The sequence below is a fragment of the Phascolarctos cinereus genome, unplaced genomic scaffold (assembly GCF_003287225.1).
Source record: "Phascolarctos cinereus isolate Bilbo 61053 unplaced genomic scaffold, phaCin_HiC Scaffold_6;HRSCAF=336, whole genome shotgun sequence".
NCBI lineage: Eukaryota > Metazoa > Chordata > Mammalia > Diprotodontia > Phascolarctidae > Phascolarctos > Phascolarctos cinereus.
Genome location: NW_027556069.1, coordinates 1,483,685 through 1,502,927, shown reverse-complemented (window position 1 = coordinate 1,502,927; position 19,243 = coordinate 1,483,685). Strand labels below are relative to the sequence as shown.

At 38.0% G+C, this 19,243-nt stretch overlaps 1 pseudogene; it reads left to right on the top strand.

Annotated features, from left to right (window-relative positions):
- The first annotated feature begins 15,813 nt into the window (after nt 1–15,813).
- Nucleotides 15,814–16,605, top strand: LOC110202226 (tRNA-uridine aminocarboxypropyltransferase 2 pseudogene; annotated as a pseudogene).
- Nucleotides 16,606–19,243: the final 2,638 nt, after the last annotated feature.

Below are 19,243 nucleotides of genomic sequence, written 5' to 3'. Positions count from 1 at the left end.
TGATCTATAGTATAGTTTGAGATCTTCTACTAATAATTACTAACCCCAATCTCCTTTCATTCCTTATTCTCCACCCCATCATTTCCCTTGAGATATTTGGCCCCTTTTAAATAAAATTATTGATGTTTTCTGTTTCTTACATCACCAGGGTATCCCATGTATCCCTCCCTCTCCCCATCCTCGAAGGTCATGCCTTGTAACAAACTGTATTTTTTTTTTGGTTTTGTTTTAGAGAGGAAAAGAAATGCAAGCACAATTGATCAATTCATTCTGGTAAAGGTGTGCAATATGTAACACTTATGGACCTCTCTCCTCCTGGATGGTGTAGGGTAATGGTGTCTTCTCATGTTTCCTTTTCAATCTTATTTGATCTTTAACATTTTGTCACTGGTATGTTTAATTTTTGTGCCATTCTTTCTATTTAAATTGTTGTAGTTACTGTAAATATATATACACACACTGTTTGCTTGGCTCTCCTTAATTCACTTTGCATCAGTTCACAAAGATCTTTCCATACTTCTCTGTAGTCATTACACATATTATTTCTTACAGCATGGTAGCAGTATTCCCTAAAATTTATGTTCCATGCCTTGTTTAACCATTCTCCAGTTGATGAGCATCTGCTTTGTTTCTAATCAATAGCTGTCTCAAAAAAAGGGTGATTATAAATATTTTGGAATATATGGGGTCTTTTTTCTTATTGATGCCTTCCTTGGGCTGTAAAGGAGTCCTTGTTTTAAATGTTTTGGACATTTTTATCACTTTCTTTGCGTAACTCCAAATTATCTTCCAAAATGGATGTGCCCTTTCTCAGCTCCCCCAAGAACGTATTAGTGTGTGTATATCCTCACAAACTTGTTTAAGTATCAAAACCATATTTGTGCCATAAAAAGAATTTGATAGGACTCCTTTTTTTCCTGTTTTTTCAAATAGTTTATATACTATTGGGATGAAATTTTTAAAAATGTTTGGTAGAATCACTTTCAAATCCATCTAGTCCTGGGGATTTTTTTTCCCTAGGGAACTCTTTTATGCCTTGTTCAATGTTTTCTTTTAAGGTAGGGTTATTTAAGTATTCTATTTCCTCTTCTGTTAACATTGGCAGTTAATATTTTTGTAAGTATTCATCCATTTCATGTAGATTGTCAGTTTTGCTGGCAAATGATTGGGCAAAATAACTCCCAAGCATTGCTTTAATTTCATCTGCATTGGTTATGCATTCACCCTTTCATTTTTGAGACTGGTAATTTGATTTTCTTCTTTCTTTTTGTTAATCATGTTAACTAATGGTTTATCAATTTTATTAGTATTTTCATAAAGTCAGCACCTACATTTACTTATTACTTCATTTTTGAAAAACTTTCTTAAACTCAACTTTGATTTAGTGGTTTCCATTTTGATATTTAATTGGAGATTTTTCATTTGTTCTTTTTCGACTTTTAAAAAGTTCATGCCCAAATCCTTGATCTGTTCTTTCTCTCTTTTTTTATTGATGTAAGTATTTAGAGATAGAAATTGTCTAAGTACTTCTTTGGCTACATCCCACAAATTTTGGTATGTTGCCTCATTGTGGTAATTCTCTTTAATGAAATTATTGGTTGATGCTATGATTCATTCTTGGACCCACTCATTCTTCAAGATTAGGTAACTTTGTTTCTAATTAATTTGTAATTTATCCTTCCACATCTTGGTAATTTATATTGCATTGTGCTCTGTAAAAGCTGCATTTAATTTTTGTATTCTTCTCCATTTGGATATGAGATTTTTATGAGCCAGTATATGTTCATTTTTTGTCAAGGTGCCATGTATGGCTGAGAAAATGTTATATTCCTTATTATTTCCATTCATTTATCTCCAGAGTTCTATCATATCTAACATTTCTAATGTTCTTTTCTTCTCCTTAACTTCTGTTTTATTCATTTATGCATTTTCTAATTCTGAGTGAGGAAATTTGAGGTCACCCCTTACTACAGTTTTACTGTCTATTTCCTTCTGTAAGTCATTTAACTTTTCCTTTAGGAAGTTGGATGTTCTGCCATTTAGTACATATTTGGCATATACTGATATTATGTTATTGTCTATGATACATTTTGGCAAGATATAATTTTCCTGCATATCTCTTTGAATTAGGACTATTTCAGCTTTTGCTTTATCTCAGATAATGATTCCTTCCCTTGCCTTTAATACTTTAGCTAAAGCCTAAGGGTGTGTGATGTGGGACTTGGGGGAGTGGATTGTCTGAAGCTTTAGGCCTTTTCACTCTGCTGTTTTTTGAAAGATTTTGGTGGTTCCAAAGTGATGTGATTTGGGGAGAGGTTTGGTCACTGCTTTCCTGGTGTGTGCACAGGAAGAACTCTTAATCCCTTGGGACTGCCATCAATACTGCTCCACAGGGTCCCTACTCCCTTTTGACTAGAAGTGACACTACCCCTCAGGACTGTTTCCTTGGGATTGGAAGTGATACTGTTCCTCAGGGTCCCTGCTCCCTCTTGTAGAAAGTGCTCCTCTCTTTTCTTGAACTGTGACCCAGAAGTCTGTATAGGCAATGGAATGTCCAAACATCTTCCAATCTTGTGTCTAGTGCTAGCACAGGGGTCTCCATAATCTCTCTCTAGCCAGTTGCTAGGTCCCATTATTGTTTCTGGCTTGAGAGCTCTTAAAGCTACTGCTGCTTCTGACTACTAAAATTAATTATCTGAAATAGAAAATAATCCTGAGGTACGAAATTTCCAAGTAAATAAATAAGGATTTCATAGTAATGGTTGACAGTTTCCCCTTCGGTCAGGTCAGTGAATTACTCAGTAATTAGTGACAAAGGCGTGATTTATAGAGCTTATTTTTGTAACAGAAAAGTGGAATGAAAATTACATCAATCTTAGGAAACTTGTTTGTAACATAATTCAGTTGGACAAAGCAGTTCATCAGACTACTTTGCTTCTCCCAGGCTTTCTTAACCCAAATTTGTACTGTTGGCAACATTTAGCTGTCAAAGTGAGATTGCCCCAGATGTCCTTGGCCCACAGCTGAAACATTTTTTTAACCAGAAAGTTTCCTTTCAAGGGGCCTTTAGTTTGAACTAAGGCTGGGAAAGAGGAACTTATGTTTTGTAGTTAGCAGTCATCCCCTATCCCCCATCCTGCACTTACCAGAAAGGGAAACCCAGCCTTAGAAGATTACACTACTCAACTCATACTTAAGCTCTAGCTGAAGAAAAATAAGAGAGCTTATCAACTGAGATATGGGGATGCCAGACATGCAGATAAATGGGCAGAGCAAGAAGTGTCTTCTCTCAGCATTGGAGGTCTCCGCACATCCAAACCCTTTTCTTTCCTCCTTCCCACATCTCCCACCTTTTAGATTCTTGACCTCATTTAAAAATTTTTATTGATGTTTTCTCTATCTTACATCATAGTATCCCATGTATCCCTTCCTCTCCCTCTCCTCCTCCCTCTGATCCATGCATTGTGACAAATGATATTTTTTGTCTTAGGAAGGAAAAACACTCAATAAAACTATATAGTAAACAGGAGAAAAGAGAGTTGTGACAGGAGACAATCTCCCTAAGAACATTCCAGTTACTACAGGCTTGCTTTCTATGAAATGCGTTAAGGGAAAAAATGGATATTTAATATTTAATGAAATGTTTAATGATATATAATGATATAAATAATATTTAATGAAATAGAGGCTTCTGAAGCATTCCTGATGAAAAGAGAAGAGAAAATGAGTTTCAAATACAAGACTCAGAAGAATCATTAAAAGTAAATATGAAAGAGAAATCATAAGCAACTCAATAAGGTTAAAGTGTGTACATTTATGTAAGGGAAGATGATACACATACCTTCTAAGAATTTTATCATTATTAGAGCAAGTAAGGATTCTGCATAGAAAGAAAATTTTAGGGTGAGCCAGTTAGGTTGGGATGATATAAAATAAATGGACAGGTAAGATATATAAATGCCCTGGGAGAAGGCAGAGTGGAAAGAAAGAATGGGGAAAATGATCTCACATAAAATAGGTGTGGAAGGAAGAGCTTGTACCCTAGAATGGAAAACGGTAAGGGGAGAGTGGCCAATGCTTAAACCTTAGTTACAATTAAATTGGTTCAAAAAGGGAAAATATCTATATCTATATTTATATGTGTACCTATATGTACTTACTCAATTGGTCATAAAAATCTATCTTACCCTAGAGGTAAGCAAGAGAATGGAAAAAGAGAAACAAAAAGTGGTGATGAAAGAATGGACAGATAAAAGAATACACTGGTTATATGCAAAACAGAAATTAGAGGAGGGACAGGATAAAAAAAGGGAGAGAAGGAGAAACAGAAGAAAATGGGAAGGAGGGAAAGGAATAGTTAGTAATCTTAACTGTGTGAATGGGATGAAGTCACTGATAAAATGGAAGCAGGTAGCAAAATGGCTTAGAAACTAGTATCCAACAATAAGTAGTTTTTTTTTTACAAGAAACACACTTGAAACAAAGAGAGAATCACAGAGTTAAAATAGGAGGCTGGAGCAGAAATTGTTATACCTCAGCTGTAGTAAAAAATGGAGGGGTAGCAATCATGATCTTAGACAAAGCAAAAGTGAAAGTAACCCTATTAAAAGTAGTAAGCAAAGAAACTACCTCTTGTTAAAAGGAATGACAGAAATGAAGCAATATCAATAGTAAACATTTATTTGGGAAATGACATAGGATTCAAATTCTTTAAGGAAAAGTTAAATGAATTACAGGAAGAAATAGACAGTAAATCTATATGTGGGGTATGTCAACTTTCCCCTCTGAGAGGTAGATAAATCTAACCTCAAAATGAATAAAAAAGCAGTTAAAAAGAGTAATAGAATTTTAGAAAACTTAGATACGAAAGACCTCTGGAGAAAAATGAATGGGAATAGAAAGGAGTACAGACAGATGTTGCTTTATGTAAATTCACATTATGCAAATTGGACTTTATGTAAGGAATTCTATAAGAAATCTGCATTCTAAAGAAGCATCTATGTAAACTTTCCCATAGCATACTGGAATCTCTTTCTGTTCTTGCCTCTCAACTTGGCGATGACTCCCTACCACCACCATCCCTCCCCCACCCAGAAAAAGCTAGAAAAAAAATCTCCAAGTGAAAGCAGAAGCATAGACCTGCAGAGAGACAGCTACCACTACTGCTGGATTGGAGCTTGGCTTAAGACCTCCAATGCTGAGAGAAGAGACCTTAGTTTCAATCTGCCCACTCACCCGAGTGTTTGGTCCCTGCATTTTGGTATTTTGTCCATCCACATTGGGGTACTGTGTGTCTGTCCCTGGTCCCCACCACATGTAGCCTGTCCTCTCCTGAATGTTTCCATATCCGGCCTCCATGTGTCTGTCTGCCAGTGTGTTCTTCCTTTCAATTCCAGCCAGGACCTCATGTGGCTTGCCCCACCAGCCATGTGTTCCTCCTCCTGTTTTTGCTTCTCTGTGCCCAGCCCCAATGTGTCCTGGAACCATGATCTGGTGTCTACTCCATGGAGGTGCAGTCCCCTTCCTGCCTCCCTCCTGCCCTTTTCCACATCCATGGGTAAATTCACATTACATAAAAAGTCTGCAGTATGGTCCACTTATGTTGTTGGGGTTTTTCAAATATTTATTTAGTATTTTATTTCTCCTTAATTACAGGTAAAAACAATTTTTAACATTCACTTTTACATTTTTGAGTTCCAATTTCTCTCCTCCCTTTCCATTCCCCAACCCCCCCCATTGAGCAGGCAAGCAATTTTATATAAGTTATACATGTGTACTCATGCAAAACATATTTCTATATCTGTCATGTTGTAAAAGCAAATGTAGAGCAAAACAAAACAAAAAAAAAGAACCCTCAAGAAAAATAAAGGAAGTTAAAAAAAAGCATGCTTTGATCTGTATTCAGACACCATCAGTTCTTTATCTGGGGATGGATAGCATTTTTCATTATAAATCCTTCAGAGTTGTGTTGGATATTTGTATTGCTGAGAATAGCTAAGTCATTCACACATGATCATCTTATAATATAGCTCTTATTGTGTACAGTGTTTTCCTCATTCTACTCATTTCACCTTCCATTTGGTCACATAAGTCTTTCTAGGTTTTTCTGAGAGCATCCTGAACATTATTTCTTACAGCATAATAGTTTTCCATTGAAATTATATATCACCACTTGTTCAGTCATTCCCCCAATTGACGGGCATGCCCTCAATTTACAATTCTTTGCTGCCAGAAAAGAGCTGCTTTAAATATTTTTGTACGTATAGGTCCTTTTTTTTTCTAAATCTTTTTTGAGATACAGACCTAGTAGTGATATTGCTAGGTCAAAACATACTCCTGGTTTTATAGCCCTTTGGGTATAGTTCCAAATTGCTCTACAGAAGGGTTGAATCAGTTCACAACTCTTCCAACAGTGCATTAATGTCTCAATTTTCATTTTGGTTTGTAAATATTATCTCTTCAAATCTTACAAGTGTTCTATTACATTGTGATAGCAGGAAGCTACCATCCATGGGCCAAAAGATGTAGCAAGGCTGGATCAGTTTCCAGAATGCTCAGGCAGTCAAATCTTGGCTCTCTTGCCCTCTGAATCTCTGACTGTTCAAAAAGAGCCCTGCATTTCTCATTCCTGAAATGGTTTCTTTGTCAAATATTCTGACTCCTGCTTGTGGACCAATTTCATATGCCAACCGTTAGACTTGAAGGAAGATTGTCACAAATCATTTCTGTTAGTGAAGACACTTCTTGAAGGTGTTTTTTTTTTAAAGAGAATCATGACTGGCAATTAGAGAATGTGCCTTTGGAAAGACAGGTGAAATTCTTCAGATGCTCTCCTGACAGAGTTTTGCTGAAGTGTTCATAAAAAAGTAAGTATTGTTTCTAACATAAGGATTACAGTGATGGTGGTGATGGTTAGTAAGTGATTGTGTCAGTGTCTTGCTCTTTTTTGACTTCCTTTGATACCACATTACCCACAGGGGTTTAGAGACATTGGCCTGGGCATCAGAAATCTTGACTTCAAATCTTATTTCAGTTATCTTCTAGCTCTGGCACCCTGGCTCCTTCCCTTTGAAGAGAAATAGCCTCAGATAACTCATTTGTCAAATATGCGGAATAATGGCTCTTACCTCAGTGGATGGCTTGGGCAATTCAGTGTCAAAGGAAGTAAAAAAATCCATATCAGGGGTGAAACGAGGATGTCCATTATCACCACTGTTATTCAATGTTGTACTAGAAATGTTAGCTTTAGCTATAAGAGAAGAAAAAGAAATTGAAAGAATTAGAATAGGCAATGAGGAAACAAAGCTATCACTCTCTGCAGATGATGTGATGGTATACTTAGAGAATCCTAGAAAATCAACTAAAAGCTACTTAAAACAAGTAACAACTTTGGCAAAGTTGCAGTATGTAAAATAAACCCACAGAAAGCATTGCATTTCTGTATATTACTAACAAAGGCCAGCAGCAAGAGATAGAAAGAAAAATTTCATTTAATGTAACTGTAGACAATATAAAATAGTTGGGAGTCTACCTGCCAAGACAAACTCAGGAACTATGTGAACACAATTACAAAACACTTTTCACACAAATATTGTCAGATTTAAATAACTGGAAAAATATCATTTGCTCATGGGTTAATATAATAAAAATGACAGTTACACCTAAACTAATTTGCTTATTCAGTGCCATACCAATCAAACTATCAAACATTATTTTACAGTGCTAGAAAAAAATAACAACAAAATTCATGTGGAAGAACAAAGAGTCAAGAATATCAAGGGAATTAATGAAAAAAAATGCAAAGGAAAGTGGCCTAGCTCTACCAGATCTGAAACTATATTATAAAGCAGCAATCATCAAAACTATTTGGTAACAGCTAAGAAAGTGAGTGGTGGATCAATGGAATTAGTTAAGTACATAAGACACAGTAGTCAATGACTATGCTAATGTACTGTTTGATAAACCCAAAAATTCAAGCTTCCAGGTTAAGAACTTACTATTTAATGAAAACTGCTGGGAAAACTGGAAAATAGAATGGCAGAAACTTGGCATAGACCAACATCTTACACAGTATACAATGATAAGGTCAAAATGGGTACATGATTTAGACAAAGTGGGATATCATAAGCACATTTGGAGAGCAAGGGATAGTTTACCTGTCAAATCTAGGGAGAATGGGAGAATTTATGATCAAACAGGAGATAGAGAACATTATGAAAGGCAAAACGGATGATTTTGATTATATTACATTAAAAAGTTTTTGCACAAATGAAATCAATTCAACCAAGATTAGAAGGAAAGCAGAAAGCCAGTAAACAATTTTTACTGCCAGTGTTTTTGATAACAACTAATTTCTCAAATAAATAAAGAACTTTGTTAATAAATTTGTAAGAATACAAGTCATTCTCTAAGTGATAAATGGTCAAGGGATATGAACAGGCAGTTTTCAGATGAAAAAAATTAAAGCTATTTATAATCATATGAAAAAATACTCTAAATCACTATTGATTAGAAAAATGCAAATTAAAATAACTCTGAGGTACCACCTTACACCTATCAGATTGTCTAATATAACAAAAAAAGGAAAATGATAAATGTTGAACATGTGGAAAATTTGGAACACTAACATATTGTTGGTGGAGTTGTGAACTGATTCAACCATTCTGGAGATCAATTTGTAACTATGCTCAAAGGGCTACAATACTGTGCTTGTAAAATCTGTCACACTCAATTCCATTGAATTGATGCTTACAGGAGGATGTTTGCAAAAGACAAATAAGTTAACAGAGTTGGCATCAATTAAAAGATCACACTGGCAAGAAGGTCCTCCATAATATTTCATTGGATTTTGAATTTATCATTAGTAGTACTCTTCAATATGTGTTGTCACCAAATAGGTTTACCAATGGAGGTGGTAAAGTGTCATTTTGATTTTGGAAGCAATCTTCAGGTTGATTTTTGGAGAGGTGTTTGTGCTTAGTAATAAAGGAGTAGTATCTCTAGATAGTCAGCTTATGTCATATTGATGGAGTTTAATTGGCTCCTTTTGGAATGGGTCAATGCCAGCATTCCAAACGGTTCTGACAACAGTGGTAATCAATAATGATAGTGCTGGTGGTGATGATGGCCATTTCTGTTCATTTCTTGTATTTACCATCCCAAAATGCTGGCCACTCAATGAAGTAAGTGCTAATATAGACCACACATGAAATAAGTTTTCTGGTGAATGTGACGTGACCACAGTGTCAGAATTTGGAAAGACTGAAATGAGATTGCAATTTAACATACTCATCCCAAATCCTGATTGCTAAGCCACTAAGAATACTCTGTATCCGTCACTAGTTTTGCAGCATTATATTGACCACCACTACTTCAATTGTTTACATTTCTTTGTCATCAAAAGCCATAAAATAGGAAAGCCAGGGTGGTTCTGTGACCCTGATGAGACCATTTGGGTATGATTGACCAAGGACCTATTCCATAGCTAAATAGATGTAGCAACTGGTCTGAATGGATATGTTTTTGCCTCAATCCCAAGATACAGGCCTTTCCCCATCGATTGAGGGTGAACAGCTATGGTTCTTTTTTTTTTTCCACAGTCTTCTGAAATCTGGTAAGCTATGTTTTCATGAATTGAGAAAGAAGGAAAAGAGACTCCAAGGGACTAGAACTGTTGGATGGCTGGATCATTTTCCAGGTTGATACTGGCAATGACAAACTAACCAAAGCTCTTTGTGGGCATTTCCTTCTGGTCAAAATGATTTCTGCATTTCTCATTGCGAGGAATTTTTCTCTTGGTAAAGTTTTCAGACTCTATCTTCAAACCTAATTGCAACTGTTATGCTTAAGTTTGAAAATAAAGTCTCTGGAATGCCTTTTCAAATGTGGAGTTACTTTTGGAGGTGACAGTTCTGAATGGGTTTTGCAGCTAGTAAGTAAAGGGGGGAGGTCTACAGATGGCAAGATAAGTTTTTATATCAGTCTTCCTAAAAGATTCCCATTTGAAATAATCTTGCCTTAACGATTCATGGTTCTGACAGAAACAATAATGATGATGACAATGAAGATTATAATGGTGATGAGGAGGAGGTTTAATATCATTGCTATTTAATTTTTCCTTCACTTTTCATCATAATTCCCTGAATACCTGATGACACAAGTACCACTGTTCTGTCATAAAACTACCCTGATTCTAAAAGTTTTCACAGGGAGTGAGCAAAGGTGCCACAGCTAGTAGATAGCTAAAGTAATATATTAAGGCAAGATTGATGGTCCCCCTTGGACTCCTGGGGAATTAACAACATTTGTCTATGAGCATTTTAAAAAGGGTTTGGACTCTATCACTAATTTTAAGAGCCCCCATGATTTTTAGGGTTTCTTTGGTGACAATTAATGACAGAGGTCCTGGGCCCTTTTGCAAGGTCCCAAAGGGGTATACATAATGAATAAGATTTTTTGGTAGTAAAACAAGAGGGGAGATTAGTTTATTAATCTGGAGTCCTAAGTGATTCCCTTTGGAAGTGATCATGCCTTAATGGTTCATGGATCTGACAGGAATGAAAATGATAATGATGATGAATCTGATGATGTTTAATGCCATTTTCATTTAATTTTTTCCATCCCTTTTTATTCCATTTTGCTGGACACTACATGATTCAAGCATCATTAATCTGTCAGAGCACCACTGTCATTCTAAGAATGTTCACAGTCAAAGTGGAGATCTCTTACCTCCATGGACTTCTTTTGGAATTAATCAAATTTCTTTAGTAACATAAGTTCACTCCCTTGGGGTCACTTTTCTTTCGTCTTCAATTTAAGAGAAAATGTAAATGGTTAGGGCCAGGGATGGTGTAAGGCAAGTCTGATGAAGCTGTCCACCAGGAGCTGTCAATGGTTACAGGGGTACAGGATTGCTCCCTGAAAGCTACTGGATCTCTTAGGCAGAGTCAGGTAAACACTCCCATTGGGTTAGTAATCAGCCTTATGTCCAAGGTGGCTGGTCTTCTCTGGCTAAGGTTGGCTAACCAGTTGACTAAACCATGGGCTATTTATTCAGTTTCTAAAAGGGTGTACTTATGTGTAAGGAGATGGTTTGCAAATTTGTCAGTGATAAATGACAGAGTGAGCTTAGGCAGTGCCTTAGGGCCACCTAAGCTTACTTATATGAAAGTTATGCCTAGAGGATATAACTTAGTGAGTATGATTATGAAACTTATATGCTTCTTTATGTTAAGAAAGGATTTATTTTGCTAATTGGGGATGCCTGCCACACAGTTACATTCACACATAATATGGGGGCTTTAGGAATTTAATTAAATTGTGGAAACAACTAAAAAGGCAGTGCCCACTGCTGTACTCTCTGTTTCAACAGTCCAGGCTTTATAAATGTTTTCTTCTTCTCCCCTGATAGTCAACTCGTTTAGTGCAACGGGGTCAGAGGTTTCAAAGGGGTAAGACATCTTCTCTTGAATTGTAGAAGAGGAAAAAGGGAATCCAAGGAACTAAAGCTGTTGAATGGCAGGATCAGTTTCCAGCTTGAAACAGGCAGTGAATGACTGAACAAATTTCTCTGTGTGCATTAGCCTTCTGGTCAAAATGGTTTCTCCATTTCTTACTCTTAGAACTTTTTCTCAGTTAAACTATACAGACTGCTTTATAGGACTGAATTTCAAATTTGAACCTACTACATTTAAGTTGGAAAGCAAAATATCTACAATCCTTCTTAAAATTTGAAAGTATATTTGGAGGTAGGCATTCTAAATAGATTTTAGGCTAGTATAACAAGAGAGGGGTTTCTCTTGAGGGTGGGATTATTTTACTCATCTGAAGTCCTAAGAGATTTCCTCTGGAAGTGATCACAGGCCTTAATGATTCAAGGTTCTGACAAAAATGACAATGAGGATGATGATGATGATGACATCTAACGCCATTGCTGTTTAATTGTTTTTCTTTATTTTTCATTCCATTTCCAAAGAACACCACAGGATGCAAGTATCGTTCTGCTGTTTGAATACTCCTCTGATTCTGAGAGTGTTCACAGGGAGTGAGCAAAGGTGCACAGCTAGGACATAGCTGAAGTGATATATCAAGTCAAGATTTCTCATTCCAAAGTGGAGATGTCTAACCCCCTTAGACTCCTATGGAAACCCCAACATTTGTTACTGAGCAGTTTCAGAAGGGGGTTGGACTTTAACCCTAATTTCACCTTCAGCTCCACCTATTACCTGCATTCCTTTCATTCATGAAAAGAGCCCCCATGTTTTCCAGGGTTTGTGCTGTAGCAATTGATGATGCTGAGGTCATTTTGCAAGGTCAAATGCTAGATGGACTTCCGCAGCTGTAAGAATAGCAGTGGTCTTCAGACCCAAGGCATAGGCTATGCTCTTAGTCACAGACATAATAGTGTTTTGCTTTTTAAAAACCATGTTTTCCAATCTCAAAAGAGATATAATTGTGTCAACAGGAAAGGGGAATAGAAGGGCTAAAAGATGTAGCAAGGCTGGGTCAGTTTCCAGGATATTATAAGTGGTCAGGTATTTAATTTCTTTGTCTGTGGATCCCTGAATTTTCAAAAAGTTTCTGCATTTTTCATTCCTGAAATGTTTTTTTTTTTAACCAAAGATTCAGACTTCCTCTTGTGGACACATGGCAACAATAAGGATGGAAAAAATATTGCCACAAACCATTTCTCTTGGTGAAGATTTACTTCTCAAGGGTGGGTTTGGAAAAGGAATCATGACTGGCAACTCGAGAAGATGCTTCTGGATAGACAGATGAAATTCTTCAGATGTACTCATGAAGGGTCTTTTCTGAAGGGTACATGCAAAAGGAAGTATAGCTCCAATCATAGGAATGACAGTTATGGTGGTGATGAAGATGATGTGATTGTCAGTATCTTGTGATTTCTGGACTTCTTTTGACATTGCGTTATCATGGCTGGTGAGTAAGGTAAGAGCCAGTCCTCCCTATATTTTACAAAGGAGTTATTTGAAGCTTAGTTTGTCAAGGTGAATGAACCAGGTTGCTTCAACTTCGAGCTGAAGTGAGATTTCAAGTGAAAACTTCCAGTATCCAAGTGCAGATGAGCTTGTAACTACTTGCACACTTCCCAAGTTCAAACTCTTTAAGCTCTTCTACTCCACTTCCCTTCATCTATTCAGCTCTGGTCATACCTTTGTCTCCAAGGTTCACACGGCAAGTGTGATGACACTTTTCAGTTCCATTGATGAGTCCACAGAGAGAAATGAGGCCAGTAGCACTTTCTGCAGACAAATAAAGGGACCAGTTTAGCGATATGAATGCATGTATAGCCCTTGTCTTCTAACATAGTCTTGTCATAGGCTATCAGATCCTGACATGTGGAGTCCTCACTCGTTATTTTTGGCTTTTTTCATGACTTGTTAAATCTCATACGTTCAGTTCCATTGAGTTGCTGCTGGCTCAAGGTTCCTTGCAAAAGACAAATATGGTAATAGAGCAGGTGTCAGTTACAGAATGATACTGACGGATACTTAATGAATCATTTTGCATGGGCTTAGATTTATAATTACTATGAATGTGCACTATGTTTATGTGGCAGAATGGTCTTTTCTCTGGAGCAATTGTACATGCAAATAGTAAGCTGATATTTGAAAAAATTTTCGATTTTTGATTTTGATTTTGTAAGGAACTTCTGTAGGTTGATTTTTGGAGTGGGGCACCTACAGAAACTATGTTCCAGTCAGGAAACCCTGCTTTGAATCAAACTTGTCCCGTTGTTGCTGTTATCCCTCATTGTCAGGGCTACAGCTCACTGTGAAGCCACTAGTAAATGTACTGAGATTTACTCACACCAAATTGAGTCTCCTCAGTATCAGAGGAGGTCCCCACACGTGTCTAGTTTCCTTCCTTCAACATAACAATGAAATCTTTTTGCTTATCACTACTGTTAGCTCTTTGGTTTTATGGTATTTTATTTTTCAGAGTTAACTCTGGTTTTGATAACCTGTGTGAGCTCTTTGGTATTTTCAGAGTTGAGAGAAGTTGCACAACCTCTGTGACTCTGGCCATTTCTTTTCACATTTGACAGCTGTTCACTAGATTTGACTAAAGTCTGTGTGTTTCACTGGGAGGGGCTAATCTGTGTGGATGATTGAGGTGCTTATTCACACCCCGGGAGGGAGAAATTCAAGATACAGAAGAGAGGAGAGAGCATTCAGCTAGACACCTGAAAAAGAACTCATGGAGGGAGAAAGAGGCAAGCTCTAGACCTAGGCTTGACCTTGATCTGGGCTAATCCACAGGGAACTTGGAATGGTCTGGAGGATTGGCATTTCTCCCCCAGCATCTGAGCTGGGGAATGTCTGACCTAATTTTCTACATGTTGAGCCAAAGGCAGACCAGATATGGTGAGCAAAGCAGATTCAAAGCACTACAAAGGGCCAACAGGAAAGTATTAAACATTATGTTGACTCAGTGACCCATTCTTCCCAGTCCTTCTTGTCAATCTGTGTGTGTGTGTGGGGGGGGCAAGGTTCTGTTGAAGAAGTTGACATCAAATCTGTAGCATTTTGCATTACCTGCTGTTTGTTATGCACCCCTGCCTGTGACATAATATCCCTACCTGCAAATTGTTACTGTTCTTGAAAACTTGGGGAAGAAATGAGATGCAATGGCCCAGCCTCTTTTGCTGAGGTAGATCTATTTGAATTGTCTTTAAAGTTCCCATTAAAAGCTGACCTCCACCTTGAAGCTATCATTGATCTTCATTTGCTACCTTAACATACTTATAATAAACTTATATGCCTTTAGAGAACTTTAATTTCTTCTTCTGAAAACTACCTGTTCATATCCTTTTATCATGAGGGCAGTTAGGTGGTGCAGTGGATAGAGCACTGGTCCCAGATTCAGGAGGACCTGAGTAAAATCTGGCATTAGACACATAACACTTACTAGCTGTGTGACCCTGGGCAAGTCACTTAACCTCATTGCCTAGCCAAAGGCAAAAACAAACAAACATATCCTTTAACTACTTATCAATTAGAGAATGACCCATCTTCTTATAAATTTGACTCAGTTCTCTACATATGTGAGAAGTGTGGCCTTTATTAGTGAAACTTGCTGTAAATTCCCCCACCCACTAATTCTGTGCTTTCCTTGTAATCTTGGCTGCATTGGCTTTGTTTTTGCAAAACTTTTTACTTTTAATGTAATCAAAATTATAAATCTTACATCCCAAAATATTCTCTATCTCTTATTTGGTCATAAATTCTTCCCTTATCCATAGATTTGACAGGTAAAATTTTCCTTGCTCCCCTAACTGACTTATGATATCACCCTTTATGTCTAAATCATGAACCTATTTTGACCTTATCTCAGTCTGTGGTGTGCAATGTTGGTTTACACCTTCTTTCTGCCAACCTGTTTTCAAGTTTTCCCAGCAACTTTTGTCAAATAGTGAGTTTTTGTCTTAAAAGTTTGGATCTTTGCATTTATCAAACACAAGATTAATATGTTCTTTCCTGCTACATATTGTGTGTAATCTATCCCACTGATTTTTTCTACTCTTTTTCCAGCTTTCCATTTTTGCTCATCTGGGTTTAAATATTTACAGCATATTTGCAGCATAAAATGAATTTATAAGACTATTATAAATTTTTAATTTTTTCTTTCACTATGGTGTTTTTTTTCCTCTCCTTCTCCTGCCTGGGAGGGCCTCAGTGTCCTCCTCAGTCAGTGAGGGGTTTAGTCTAGATGACCTCTGAGGGCCTTTGGGGTTTTTGCTTTGTTCCAAAGTTTCATCCCACACCACCCTCCCAAGGGACCATGATCTGTTTGGCCATTCCCCACTCAGAAGGCAGTCAGCCTTTTGCCAGGTTACCCATCTTACAAATAAACACACATAAGGACACTAACGTGGTATGGTGTGACAGCCAGAGCACGTCATGGAGATGGAAGCGGTGGTTGGTGGGGTCTGGTGCGGTGGCAACGGAGTCCTCATACCGCTGGAGACAGCAAGGGAGGGTGAGAGCTCCATGGAGTCAGCTGCAGCAGCGCTGTCTTTCTCTGACCCAAAGAATGGTGGCAACTGAGCAGGCAGGCTCTAGGAGCTGCAGATAGATCACACCCTGAGGAGGCTGGAGTGCAGCCGCTGCAGCCGTCCACAGAAGGTCTGCTTATGTCCATTTCTGCCAGTACATCCTCTAAGTATCTCTACCAACCTGTATATGATTCAGCATCTGGGCAGAGGAAAACAAAGTATTATGGACAGTATCTCTGTTTGCTGCATGTCTTCCCCAGGACAAGGGTAAGGTCAAGATTGGTCGACACTTCAGTGAGGAAAGAGATCCTGAACTTTAAGCTCTTTGCAGAAATCCTGGCACTTTAATTTTGTATCCTGGTGCTGAAGTAATTAATTTGGAAGAATTGGTATCAAATTCTCCTAATCATCTTTCCACTATCATTGTCATTGATGGGACATGGATCCAGGCCGAAGACATTTTCTGCAAGAATTCTCTCTTCCAACCTCCTAGACAGGTGCAACTGAAAACCAGTGTTTCTAGTCAGAACTTTGAAGCACTAATGGTTTTAACCAACCTGGCAGGGATCAATGAGAGGCTTAGGTAAGATGAAGTCCCTATGTCTCTGGAACTCATAGCCAGCAAAGTGAATTGCCTCCTTTTTCAAGTAGGGTTTACTGGCTCTTACTTTTACTCTGTAGCCTACTTAAATTCTGTTTGATTGATGAGCCAGAGCTAACAGGAAATTTAACAGCTGCTCTCTGGACTTTAGTGGCTGATTGTGGGCCTCTGTTGGAACATGGTGGAGGCTTCAAGGGAAATCACAGTGAAACTAATGGAGACTGAAGTGTTAGAGATCCTCTCTGTGCTTGCCAAGGGTGAGCTGGACAGTCATGAGGGCAGCAACTGCCTCTCTTGCAAAGGCAGTGGAATATGGGATTGTCAAACCCAGCAAGGAGGACTGAAGAAGTTGGGCTCACTTCCATTGTCAGGGCTGGGGCCTAGTGCCCCTTCAGCCCTTGGTTCTTAACTTTCTGCATCATGCTTGATACACACAGTGCTTGTTGCTACACAAGGAACAAAAATATAGAAGCAGCTGTGCCTGGCTGGAAAGGCAACTATATTAGGTAGCAATTGAGAAAAGGGAGAAGGTGGCCCAGCTTCCTCCCCTGTCACAAGGCAGCTTTTTGGCTACCGTTTCATGTAGTATTTCACCCTCAGGGACCAATCAAATGTGGGCACCTGGGGAGGGGGCAAGTGGACCATCACCAGGCCTATGGATTCTCCAGCACCCTAAAAAGGATTCCAATACTATTCCTCTGTGAGCATCACCCACTTCCAACACTATAATAAAATGTGTGAAATCCTCCTAGTTTATAGAAGAAAAAAGGCTGCTGTATAGAAAAGGAAAGTATCCTGGTACCTGGAGCTGGACCGGAGGGATTCATGAGGAATTTTACCCTATAGGTAAAGGAATTTTTACATAAGAAAGTTAATAGATGGAAGTTATATAAAAGTGGCACAGTTTCTCCCTTCCCTCCTTGTCTATTTGTTGATATTTCATGCATGTTAAATATCAGGATAGGCCACTGGAAGGGACCAACAAACCCAACTAGCCTGACTGATTTTTCCTGAATTCATGCTTTCTGCCTAAGCTCCTGTGGTGCTTTCCATGTTCTGGATATGCATGATCTAGCTACTACTGCCATCATATCTATCCTGACCAAGGTACGAAAAAAATTGTTTTCCTTTTAATTCATCCAGGACAAGATTAGTGTTTTTTAGTGTAGTTGTTTAATTGTTACATTCATATTAGTTTTAAATCTCCTTTTCTATGAACTTCTGGAAGGCATTTATATTTTGTGCTTGTATTATTTTTTATTTGTACCCCTCAATTTTAGCAGACAGCATGTGATTAATCATTTGTAAAAAACAGCAACAAATCTTTAACATAGCTACTGCTTCTTCCTCTCATTTATGCACTGTCTTCTGTATCTCTAGTAATCTTTCTTCTGCCCCAATCATCTTAGTCAAAATGTTCTCTAAAAGGTCATCAAAGATATTTCTTCTCTTGCAGGTACTACAAATTAATTACTTAATCTCATTTTAATGAGTCGAAAAAACTTGTAGTGAAGTCCAGGAGGTATGAAGAAGTAAAAGTCAGAGGGGCACTGAAGATATCAAAGTTGGAAGCCTCTGATGATTTTTACTGTTGGAAAAGAAATAAAAAACAGATGAGGAAAGTGGGGAGGGAAGCACATTCTCAGAAGAGCCCAGAAATCTGGCAGGTTCGTGAAGTCTTCCTCCTTGGCCCACCCTTTCAGCACAGTCTCTAAGGGGCACGCAGAGGGAATGATGTCATGGAACATATCTTAGCTACCTACTCCAGCAAGAATCATGGTAAAACACTGCTTGGTACAGTAACAAAAAACTCAGATGCACATAGCTATGCCCCAGGACATACTGAGCTATATAAGAAAGTATAAAAACAATTCCCTGTGTCTAGAAGGCACTTCTTAGTGAAAAGCTAGTACCCGAGGAAGGCAATAAGAGTGGAAACACTGGCACTTTAAGCTTCTCTCACAAGGACAAGACACATTTATCATTCTATAAGTCTGAGAGTCCTGTCAGAACCTGCTGCCAAGATAATCTTAGGCTGAAGTACATGGGATGAGAGAAGTTGGAAGCAAAAGGCAAAGATCACCAGAGGAAGAAGCTAATAGCTATTTAACTAAACCATTATAACTAGAAAGAAACATGGTTTCTCAGGATGAGAGCTGTGAGGAATAGTAGCAGCTCTGCCACAGGGAATCCTGTTTTATGGGTGTGTCTGGCTTGAACCTGACCAAAAGAACAGGCTTGAAGAGAACCCTTTGCTTATCAGTCAAAAAATGAAAGGCCTAATGATAACAATGTGAAAAATGTTAGATTGAACTTCAAGGTTTCAGAAGATTTATGGATGGAAGGAGGCCCAGAGGTCATATAGTTATGCTCCTTCATTTATCATGCTACCTTGATGCCTATTCCAGTTTTTTTAATTTGGATTCTAATTTAGAGAGGCATACATCTGGGCCTGGAGTCAGGAATACCCAAGTTCAAATCTAGCCTTAGACATTAGCTGTGTGACCCTGGGCAAGTCACTTAAACTCAGTTTCCTCAATTGTAAAATGGGGATAATAACAACCCTTTCCTCCCAGGGTTAAGGATCAAATGAGATAATATTTGAAAAGTACCTAGCACATAAT